Raw genomic sequence first — 12296 nt, forward strand, 5'->3', positions numbered from 1 at the left:
GAAAGCACAGAAAAACCAAGCATAAGAATGGTAAACGACTCTCATGCAACACAACCAGTAGTGGCACCCTATTCACCTTTGCTTTCAAGTTTACAGAAACTGCAAACAAATAGAAACAGTGATTTGATTTAGTTTCCTCTCCTTACTGATCCTACAGCTCTTCTGAATGATCACATTTCTTAACCCTGTGTTTAGCTTCTATAAGGAGAGCCGGTAGCGGTAGCGAGTTTCGACAAGATCTGTGGATTTAGGAAGGAATCTGGGGGTACCAGCATGACCCCCCTGTGTAACCTCGCAGAGAACCCACAGATCCGCTCTGGAAATCGAGGTCTTTTTAAAAAACTATTCCCAAACAAGGCCACTTACACATCACTGCATAGCAAACCCTAAGTTTAGATCCAAACACATTGTATTCACTATTCCTAGTATAAACAATGTCTCCTCACATTAACATTCTATACTTTTGTTTTTACCTTCCCCCATACTCTTGTAGCTCTGTTTCCATGGTAACCAATGATGTAACATTCTCTGTTAGCAGTAGGTCAGAAGTTCACCACTGTCTCTACAGCAGCATGCTAACTTCCAAGGCAGATTTCACAGGTGTGATTGGGGTTATACAATTACAAACATATTCGTCATAACCAGTCACACCTGTTATTATTTTAAATGTGTTGCTCAACCTACTTTTTATCACTACCATACTTATATCATCCAATGACGTGTTCTATTCAACTGTACTTGCTAGAGTTATTTGTAGCTGACATAAATTGGAAAACCACCTCATTGAGCTGCAGGGTCACAGTTTTGTCTTCTGGGTGAGAGAGACTACAAGAAACAGAGGCATTGACAGGGACCTATGTTTGGCTAATGTGAATATTAATTTGTTTGGCCAGAGAGGGTTAAATTTGCATCATTTGTTTCCATTGGTTCCTGCAGAGACAATAACATGGGCTCTGTCTACAACAATAACCTGCGCTTCAGCATGCATGGAATGGACAGAAGAGGTGGTGTTCACTTCAAAGATGAAGGCAACAGAGTGTTTTTGAACAACTTGAAACTCTGCATTCACTTGTATATATAGTCAACTTCTACACACAATGAACAACTACTCTTCTGAGAGCCACCCTATGTCCCAAACAGTTGTTATTTCTAACTGTAAATCCTATTGTTTTTAATTGTCGACTCTGCAGATTCCGGTCGTATTTGCAAACCAGTAGAACACATTCAATGCAAAAGAACACATTTAATATTTCTAGTAAACATTTCTGAATGTATATTACAGTGGTGATAACAGAGTCTAAATGTCTATCAGTTAGGTGCTTAAGTCAGTTTCTCAATAGGTGTGACAGTGTCTTTATGGTACGTAAATGGCTGTGACAATGTCTGTGTAGGTATGTAATTGAGTATTACAGTATGTCTATCAGTATGTGAATGGGTGTGTAAAAGTCTGTATGTGGTTTTCAATAGGTGGAACACTCTGTATGAGTTTTTCAGTGGGTGTTACAGTAACTGTTCACGTAAGTGGAGGAGTGTCAGAGTATGTCTTTATCAATGCATGTCACAGTGTCTGTATGGGTTTGTAAATGGGTGTGACACTGACATTATGGGTATTTCAACTGGTGTAATAATGCCTCTATAGTTTTGTAAATGGGTGGGACAGAGTCACTATGGGTATATGATTGAATGTGACAGTGTCTGCTTAGGTACGTGGATGGGTGTAACAATATCTCTTTGGGTTTGTGAATGGGTATGATAATGTCTGTATGGATTTCTAAATAGGCAGAACAGTGACTGTAAAGGTTTCTGAATGGGTGTGACAGTGTCTCTATGACCATGTGAAAGGCTGTGACTTTGTCTGTAAAGATTTCTCAATAGGTATAAAAATGACTGTATAGAATTTTCAATGGGTGTGACACTATCAGCATGGGTATAAGAGTGGGTGTGACATTTTCTGTATAGGTATTTAACTGGATGTGACAGTATCTGTATGGATATCTCAATGGGATGGAGAGTAAGTCTAAGTCTAAAAATTTGTATATATAATTCCCCCTACTCTAGTTAAATCTGTTGATCCCTTGCAAAGTTACATGGTGGGCAGTGCTGAGCCTAGTGAGGACTTTTTTCAAGATTTCTGCCCCTAGTACATATCCTCACCCCTCTTTTTTAATATGTACAACGTCATATATATATATATATACATATATATATACTAGCAGCCCGCCCCAGCGTTGCCTGGGGCAGAAGGGGGCTGGGGGCAGCATTTCCGGATTGCGGCAGCGTTGCCCGGTGCAGAAGGGGGCTGGGGGCAACATTTCAGGCTAGGGTGCACTCCCGCCCCGGCCCCCGCCCGCCCCGACATTGCCCAGACCGCCTCCCGTCTCCCGCCTCCCGCCTCCCGCCTCCCGCCTCCCGCCTTCCTCGTTCCTCGTTTCTGTTCTCTCTTTATAATAGTAGTATAGATATATATATATATATATATATTCACTGACCAAACCATAGGTTTCACACCAGTTATAGTTAGCTGAAAGTTTTACTTGCATAAAACCATTGAAATTCCCACGTTATAGTTAGTTGGACTCACTATAACTTGCGCGTGCAATGCACTGCTGATGACGTCACATATTACATCACTCATTACATGGTCAGTGACATCACTCATGAAATCACTGATGACACCATCCTTGTGATAGAGTGACAGAGCTCCTTTCACTGTAATGTAACCCTTGAAACAAATATTCAAAAATAGAAACTAAAATATTGAAAAAAATGGAGATACCCATACCACTTACAACAACCAATTCAATAATTCCACCATCTATATACACATGCACTAATTCACCAACAGTTCTATATAGTCACTCCTACATATACTCACTCATTATATGTAGTGATACACCTATACATCCTGTTACACACCGACAGTCATCCAAAAGTTACTCACACACATACTCACACATGCAAATAAACTATTGAACATCCATTTATTTGCATATACAGGTATACACACACTACCACTTTACTTCTAAGGAAACTTACACATACTTACTCTCTTAAACAATCACTTATAGAAACACATACTAATTTAAATTAAATAGGAACTCTTACAATCTCTCACTCTCACATATACTCACTTATATACAACAATATTCACATATACTAGATTTAAACTTATGTAGTTACTGATAAGGAAAGTAGTGAGACACTCATTCACTCAGTAACACACACATATACACAGTCATCCACCCATACAGTCCTGCATATATGCTGTCTTCAAAACACATACAAGCAGAGAGTCAGTCACTCATGCATCTATGTGCTAAGTAATACCCCCACCAAACCATATAGACACTCATAATGATATTAAAACAAACATCTAATAACCCATATACACACACATGTAGCTAATCACCAACCCATGCAGCCACTTATACACAAAGTGAAACACTAATACATATATTTGAATATTTAAACATTACTTGTTAATAGATGTATTCACTAAGATACACTTAATAAGCCAGTTAAACAATCAATTTTTTTAAAAAAAAACATCAATGTAAACTCTTATTTAAACATTTATTCTTCCAGCAACTTTCACATATACATATATAATTACCCTGGGTGCCCGATTCGGCTACGCCCACGGAGTAGGCGTAGTGTTGCCTTCTACGCATTTTGCGTAGACAGCGTAGCCGGCAACACTACGCCCACTCCGTGTGCGTAGCCGAGTCGGCCGCCACCCGCCTCCCTCCCGCCCTCCCCTAGATACATAATTTAGCAATTACCCTGATTAAAACACTTACCTTGTCCGGGGCTCGTCCGGGGCTCCCTCTTTGAATAGCGTCCTTTTCCTGGATACCAATGCGCATGCGCGGGCGGCCGCGCATGCGCATTTTCTCGGGAGAAATGCGCATGCGCGGCCGCCCGCGCATGCGCATTGGTATCCAGGAAAAGGACGCTATTCAAGAGGGAGCCCCGGACGAGCCCCGGACAAGGTAAGTGCTTTAATATTGTTTTAATCAGGGTAATAGCTTAAATAATGTATGTGGGGGAGAGCGGGAGGGAGGTGCGTAGTGGGGCTACGCGGAGTGCGGGAGTGGGCGTAGCTTCTCACCCTCACCGCGTAGCTCCGCGGAGCCCCACTACGCCCACTACGCCCAGCCTTAATATATAACAAATATTTATTTTTTAAAAATACACACATTCACTGGATGGTCTCATCAGTGATGTCATGAGTGATGTCACTGACCATGTCATGAGTGATGTAATATGTGACGTCATCAGCAGTGCATTGCACGCGCAAGTTATAGTGAGTCCAACTAACTATAACGTGGGAATTTCAATGGTTTTATGCGAGTAAAACTTTCAGCTAACTATAACTGGTGTGAAAGCTATGGTTTTTTCAGTGAATTTAAGAGGTTTTTTAATGCTAATTCCTAACTATAACTGGTGTGAAACCTATGGTTTTTTCAGTGAATTTCAATGGTTTTTTAATAGCAAATCTTTATAGGTATAAAAAGTGAAAACATTTAAAACAAATTTTATATTGTATAAATATGTTAATTTTGTTGAATTTTTTTTATTTTTCACCCCCAGGGCGCTCCCGAGGCGCGTAACGGTGAAAGCACGGGTAAGCGCAATGTTACGGCGCGCCCCGGGGCGCGTACCGGTGAGCATTTCGACAGCGCTATTGCCGCGAACGAAAACAACATCGTGACGTATCGCGTAGCCGCCACGCCTTGCGTCATAAGACACGTATCGCGTAGTCTTATGACGCACCGCGTAAGCGCACCAGGAAGCGCATACGATCGCGCAACATAGGCGCCGCGCCGCGCTTACACTACGCGCACCGGGACGCGCCCCAGGGCGCGTAGCATAAGCGCGTCAAGCCATGTGACTTTAAAATAACACTTTTCATTGGTTCAGAACTTTTTTTTTTCAAAATTTTGAGAAACCCACCCATTTCTCTCACTATTGCTTTGTACTTGGAGAGAGCAAGAGCTGTTCTGTGTATTGTCTTCTTTTCCTAATTTTCCTGATCTACAGCAATGGCTGCAAGGGAGTCATCCAGCAGTGATTCAGAAGGTTTTTTGCCTGAGGACCCTCCTCACCAAAAAAAAAAGAACCACTTCATCTGTAACCTGCAAAATATGTGGCAGTATTTTATCGAGAGGCAATCCTCTAAAAAAATATAGCTTTGGAAATGCCAATTTAATTAGGCATGTCAAGAGAAGACACCCAAACAACTTTGTCAGGGAGAGTGTCAGGGAGCTGGCACGGAATTTACCAACAGATGGCAGCAGCACCTCCACTGGTGGAGCAACACCTTCGGGACCACCACGTGGAAGAATGATCCCTAACATACAGCCGGTGTTTGCAGGCATTAAATTTCTGTGCGTGGAGTGTGAGGAACTGCTCTGTTATGGGGAGCAGAGCGTTGAACTCATTGCTATAAAGAGACAGGAACACCGCTGCCCTCCCCATCCCTAAATTTTCAAATTTTTTTGCTCCTGTTGAGCAGTTTTGGAATCCCTGTTTTTGTTTTTCCCCTGAAAAAAATCCCAAAAAAATATAAAATCGTTTTAAAAAGTATAAAAAAATATAAAACAACAAAAACAAAAACAAAAAGTTCTTTTCAGAACTACCTCCAGTTTATAAAAAAATGCAATTTTTTAAAAAAAAAGTCTGTCATTCTTTTATCTCCATGGTACGCTCCCCGGTACGCGTACCCGGCGCTCCCCTCGCGAAAATCTACGCGACCCTTTTATGGCCCCCACATCAAACCTAGGGGGTCAGGGGGGGTGTACCCTGCCCCCTTTTGCTCATTTCCCCCTTTGATTTTCGCCACCTCTTGTGTCTCAATCCTACCGAGACACAAGATGGCGGCCGCTGCGGACTGTTTCGAATGTTTACAGACACCCGAGAACCAATCAGCTTGCCGTGCGCAAGTCGCGTGGCGTGCCCGGAGCGCTACCCGGTACGCGTACCGGGGCGCGGCTCTAGATATATAAATTTCTTTGAACCTAAATTACTCAAAATGCTCTGAAGCACATATCTTGAGACATAGCAAAGGCACATCGGGCTACCAGTCCCTACAATTTTGCGAAGTTTGGTGAAAATCCATTCAGCCGTTCGAGCTAAAAGTGCGACAGACTGCCCTATGGAAATTAACATGGGGAAAACAAGTTTTGGGACCCCCCTTTTATCTCGGCCCCCGCTTGACGAATCCCCCCAAACTTTCAGGGAAGGAGCGGAGCGCCGCGAGGCAAAGTTGCTGAAAAATTCAGGCAGATTGCTCAACCGGCGCCAAAGTTATTCCAAATAGAATGTTGCGATTTCCCTATGGAAATCAGTCCTAACTATAACTACCTACTGGCGACTGCCAGTAGGTAATATATATATATATATATATATATATATATATATATATATATATATATTGTCCACACGTTGCCTCCCACGAAGCCCCAGGAAGTGAGTTCGCACACAAACTATTGGCAAATCCTTTTATTTTCTGGATGCATGGGACAAAAAGCATTTCCCTACGCGTTTCAGCATGAGCCTTGTTCACGGGAATTTGTTGCTTTACATCGGCACCCTGGTCTGTTACACCAAGCTTTAATTACACCGCCCTCTTTCGGCCCGCCAATATGGAAGCGGAGCATGGTGGTCCCAGTAGTCCCGAACAGAAATTAATCCTTGAATAGGTTTACATGGTCCATGTTAATAACATCACTGCTGAGGGCCAATGTTCCCTTCAAGGCGCCTATTGACATCACGAAGGGCTCAGAAACGCAGTGTATCTGCGGTGGCACAGACAGCCCATGTGAGATCCTCTAGGCTGCTGAGTGACGTTTTTCTGGTGGTGCCAAACTCCTACCGGCACTGGGCTGTGCCGTGAAAATAGTGTCCACACGTTGCCTCCCACGAAGCCCCAGGAAGCGAGTTCGCACACAAACTATTGGCAAATCCTTTTATTTTCTGGATGCATGGACCAAAAAGCATTTCCCTACGCGTTTCAGCATGAGCCTTGTGAATGGGAATTTGTTGCTTTACATCGGAACCCCGGTCTGTTCCACCAAGCTTTAATTACACCGCCCTCTTTCGGCCCGCCCATATGGAAGCGGAGCATGGTGGTCCCAGTAGTCCAGAACAGAGATTAATCCTTGAATAGGTTTACATGGTCCATGTTAATAACATCACTGCTGAGGGCCAATGTTCCCTTCAAGGTGCCTATTGACATCACCAAGGGCCCAGAAACGCAGTGTATCTGCGGTGGCACAGACAGCCCGTGTGAGATCCTCTAGGCTGCTCTGTGCCGTTTTTCTGGTGGTGCCAAACTCCTACCGGCACTGGGCTGTGCCGTGAAAATAGTGTCCACACGTTGCCTCCCACGAAGCCCCAGGAAGCGAGTTCGCACACAAACTATTGGCAAATCCTTTTATTTTCGGGATGCATGGACCAAACAGCATTTCCCTACGCGTTTCAGCATGAGCCTTGTTCACGGGAATTTGTTGCTTTACATCGGCACCCTGGTCTGTTACACCAAGCTTTAATTACACCGCCCTCTTTCGGCCCGCCAATATGGAAGCGGAGCATGGTGGTCCCAGTAGTCCCGAACAGAAATTAATCCTTGAATAGGTTTACATGGTCCATGTTAATAACATCACTGCTGAGGGGCAATGTTCCCTTCAAGGCGCCTATTGACATCACGAAGGGCCCAGAAACGCAGTGTATCTGCGGTGGCACAGACAGCCCGTGTGAGATCCTCTAGGCTGCTCTGTGCCGTTTTTCTGGTGGTGCCAAACTCCTACCGGCACTGGGCTGTGCCGTGAAAATAGTGTCCACACGTTGCCTCCCATGAAGCCCCAGGAAGTGAGTATGCAAACAAACTATTGGCAAATCCTTTTATTTTCTGGATGCATGGACCAAAAAGCATTGCCCTACGCGTTTCAGCATGAGCCTTGTTCACGGGAATTTGTTGCTTTACATCGGCACCCCGGTCTGTTCCACCAAGCTTTAATTACACCGCCCTCTTTCGGCCCGCCCATATGGAAGCGGAGCATGGTGGTCCCAGTAGTCCCGAACAGAAATTAATCCTTGAATAGGTTTACATGATCCATGTTAATAACATCACTGCTGAGGGCCAATGTTCCCTTCAAGGCGCCTATTGACATCACGAAGGGCCCAGAAACGCAGTGTATCTGCGGTGGCACAGCCAGCCCGTGTGAGAACCTCTAGGCTGCTCTGTGCCGTTTTTCTGGTGGTGCCAAACTCCTACCGGCACTGGGCTGTGCCGTGAAAATAGTGTTCACACATTGCCTCCCACGAAGCCCCAGGAAGCGAGTTCGCACACAAACTATTGGCAAATCCTTTTATTTTCTGGATGCATGGACCAAAAAGCATTTCCCTACGCGTTTCAGCATGAGCCTTGTTCACGGGAATGAATTTGTTGCTTTACATCGGCACCCCGGTCTGTTCCACCAAGCTTTAATTACACCGCCCTCTTTCGGTCCGCCCATATGGAAGCGGAGCATGGTGGTCCCAGTAGTCCCGAACAGAAATTAATCCTTGAATAGGTTTACATGGTCCATGTTAATAACATCACTGCTGAGGGCCAATGTTCCCTTCAAGGCGCCTATTGACATCACGAAGGGCCCAGAAACGCAGTGTATCTGTGGTGGCACAGACAGCCCGTGTGAGATCCTCTAGGCTGCTCTGTGCCATTTTTCTGGTGGTGCCAAACTCCTACTGGCACTGGGCTGTGCCGTGAAAATAGTGTCCACACGTTGCCTCCCACGAAGCCCCAGGAAGCGAGTTCGCACACAAACTATTGGCAAATCCTTTTATTTTCTGGATGCATGGACCAAAAAGCATTTCCCTACGCGTTTCAGCATGAGCCTTGCTCACGGGAATTTGTTGCTTTACATCGGCACCCCGGTCTGTTCCACCAAGCTTTAATTACACCGCCCTCTTTCGGCCCGCCCATATGAAAGTGGAGCATGGTGGTCCCAGCAGTCCCGAACAGAAATTAATCCTTGAATAGGTTTACATGGTCCATGCTAATAACATCACTGCTGAGGGCCAATGTTCCCTTCAAGGCGCCTATTGACATCACGAAGGGCCCAGAAACGCAGTGTATCTGTGGTGGCACAGACAGCCCGTGTGAGATCCTCTAGGCTGCTCTGTGCCGTTTTTCTGGTGGTGCCAAACTCCTACCGGCAGTGGGCTGTGCCGTGAAAATAGTGTCCACACATTGCCTCCCACGAAGCCGCAGGAAGCGAGTTCGCACACAAACTTTTGGCAAATCCTTTTATTTTCTGGATGCATGGACCAAAAAGCATTTCCCTACACGTTTCAGCATGAGCCTTGTTCACGGGAATTTGTTGCTTTACATCGGCACCCCGGTCTGTTCCACCAAGCTTTAATTACACCGCCCTCTTTCGGCCCGCCAATATGGAAGCGGAGCATGGTGGTCCCAGTAGTCCCGAACAGAAATTAATCCTTGAATAGGTTTACATGGTCCATGTTAATAACATCACTGCTGAGGGCCAATGTTCCCTTCAAGGCGCCTATTGACATCACGAAGGGCCCAGAAACGCAGTGTATCTGCGGTGGCACAGACAGCCCGTGTGAGATCCTCTAGGCTGCTCTGTGCCGTTTTTCTGGTGGTGCCAAACTCCTACCGGCACTGGGCTGTGCCGTGAAAATAGTGTCCACACGTTGCCTCCCACGAAGCCCCAGGAAGCGAGTTCGCACACAAACTATTGGCAAATCCTTTTTTTTCTTGATGCATGGACCAAAAAGCATTTCCCTACGCGTTTCAGCATGAGCCTTGTTCACGGGAATTTGTTGCTTTACATCGTCACCCCGGTCTGTTCCACCAAGCTTTAATTACACCGCCCTCTTTCGGCCCGCCCATATGGAAGCGGAGCATGGTGGTCCCAGTAGTCCGAACAGAAATTAATCCTTGAATAGGTTTACATGGTCCATGTTAATAACATCACTGCTGAGGGCCAATGTTCCCTTCAAGGCGCCTATTGACATCACGAAGGGCCCAGAAACGCAGTGTATCTGCGGTGGCACAGACAACCCATGTGAGATCCTCTAGGCTGCTCTGTGCCATTTTTCTGGTGGTGCCAAACTCCTACCGGCACTGGGCTGTGCCGTGAAAATAGTGTCCACACGTTGCCTCCCACGAAGCCCCAGGAAGCGAGTTCGCACACAAACTATTAGCAAATCCTTTTATTTTCTGGATGCATGGACCAAAAAGCATTTCCCTACGCGTTTCAGCATGAGCCTTGTGAACGGGAATTCGTTGCTTTACATCGGCACCCCGGTCTGTTCCACCAAGCTTTAATTACACCGCCCTCTTTCGGCCCGCCCATATGGAAGCGGAGCATGGTGGTCCCAGTAGTCCAGAACAGAGATTAATCTTCGAATAGGTTTACATGGTCCATGTTAATAACATCACTGCTGAGGGCCAATGTTCCCTTCAAGGCGCCTATTGACATCACGAAGGGCCCAGAAACGCAGTGTATCTGCGGTGGCACAGACAGCCCGTGTGAGATCCTCTAGGCTGCTCTGTGCCGTTTTTCTGGTGGTGCCAAACTCCTACCGGCACTGGGCTGTGCCGTGAAAATAGTGTCCACACGTTGCCTCCCACGAAGCCCCAGGAAGCGAGTTCGCACACAAACTATTGGCAAATCCTTTTATTTTCTGGATGCATGGACCAAAAAGCATTTCCCTACGCGTTTCAGCATGAGCCTTGTTCACGGGAATTTGTTGCTTTACATCGGCACCCTGGTCTGTTACACCAAGCTTTAATTACACCGCCCTCTTTTGGCCTGCCAATATGGAAGCAGAGCATGGTGGTCCCAGTAGTCCCGAACAGAAATTAATCCTTGAATAGGTTTACATGGTCCATGTTAATAACATCACTGCTGAGGGCCAATGTTCCCTTCAAGGCACCTATTGACATCACGAAGGGCCCAGAAACACAGTGTATCTGCGGTGGCACAGACAGCCTGTGTGAGATCCTCTAGGCTGCTCTGTGCTGTTTTTCTGGTGGTGCCAAACTCCTACCGGCACTGGGCTGTGCCGTGAAAATAGTGTCCACACGTTGCCTCCCATGAAGCCCCAGGAAGCGAGTACGCACACAAACTATTGGCAAATCCTTTTATTTTCTGGATGCATGGACCAAAAAGCATTGCCCTAAGCATTTCAGCATGAGCCTTGTTCACGGGAATTTGTTGCTTTACATCGGCAACCCGGTCTGTTCCACCAAGCTTTAATTACACCGCCCTCTTTCGGCCCGCCCATATGGAAGCGGAGCATGGTGGTCCTAGTAGTCCCGAACAGAAATTAATCCTTGAATAGGTTTACAGGGTCCATGTTAATAACATCACTGCTGAGGGCCAATGTTCCCTTCAAGGCGCCTATTGACATCACGAAGGGCCCAGAAACGCAGTGTATCTGCATTGGCACAGCAAGCCCGTGTGAGATCCTCTAGGCTGCTCTATGCCGTTTTTCTGGTGGTGCCAAACTCCTACCGGCACTGGCCTGTGCCGTGAAAATAGTGTCCACACGTTGCCTCCCACGAAGCCCCAGGAAGCGAGTTTGCACACAAACTATTGTCAAATCCTTTTATTTTCTGGATGCATGGACCAAAAAGCATTTCCCTACGCGTTTCAGCATGAGCCTTGTTCACAGCCAGTGCCGGTAGGAGTTTGGCACCAACAGAAAAGCGGCACAGAGCAGCCTAGAGGATCTCACACGGGCTGTCTGTGCCACCGCAGATACACTGCATTTCTGGGCCCTTCGTGATGTCAATATGCGCCTTGAAGGGAACATATGCCCTCAGCAGTGATGTTATTAACATGGACCATGTAAACCTATTCAAGGATTAATTTCTGTTCGGGACTACTGGGACCACCATGCTCCGCTTCCATATGGGCAGGCCGAAAGAGGGCGGTGTAATTAAAGCTTGGTGGAACAGACCGGGGTGCCGATGTAAAGCAACAAATTCCCGTGAACAAGGCTCATGCTGAAGCGCGTAGGGAAATGCTTTTGGTCCATGCATCCAGAAAATAAAAGGATTTGCCAATAGTTTGTGTGCGAACTCGCTTCCTGGGGCTTCGTGGGAGGCAACGTGTGGACACTATTTTCACGGCACAGCCCAGTGCCGGTAGGAGTTTGGCACCACCAGAAAAATGGCACAGAGCAGCCTAGAGGATCTCACACGGGCTGTCTGTGCCACCGCAGATACACTGCATTTCTGGGCCCTTCGTGATGTCAAT

Source organism: Lissotriton helveticus, chromosome 8 (assembly GCF_964261635.1).
Source record: "Lissotriton helveticus chromosome 8, aLisHel1.1, whole genome shotgun sequence".
Taxonomy (NCBI): domain Eukaryota; kingdom Metazoa; phylum Chordata; class Amphibia; order Caudata; family Salamandridae; genus Lissotriton; species Lissotriton helveticus.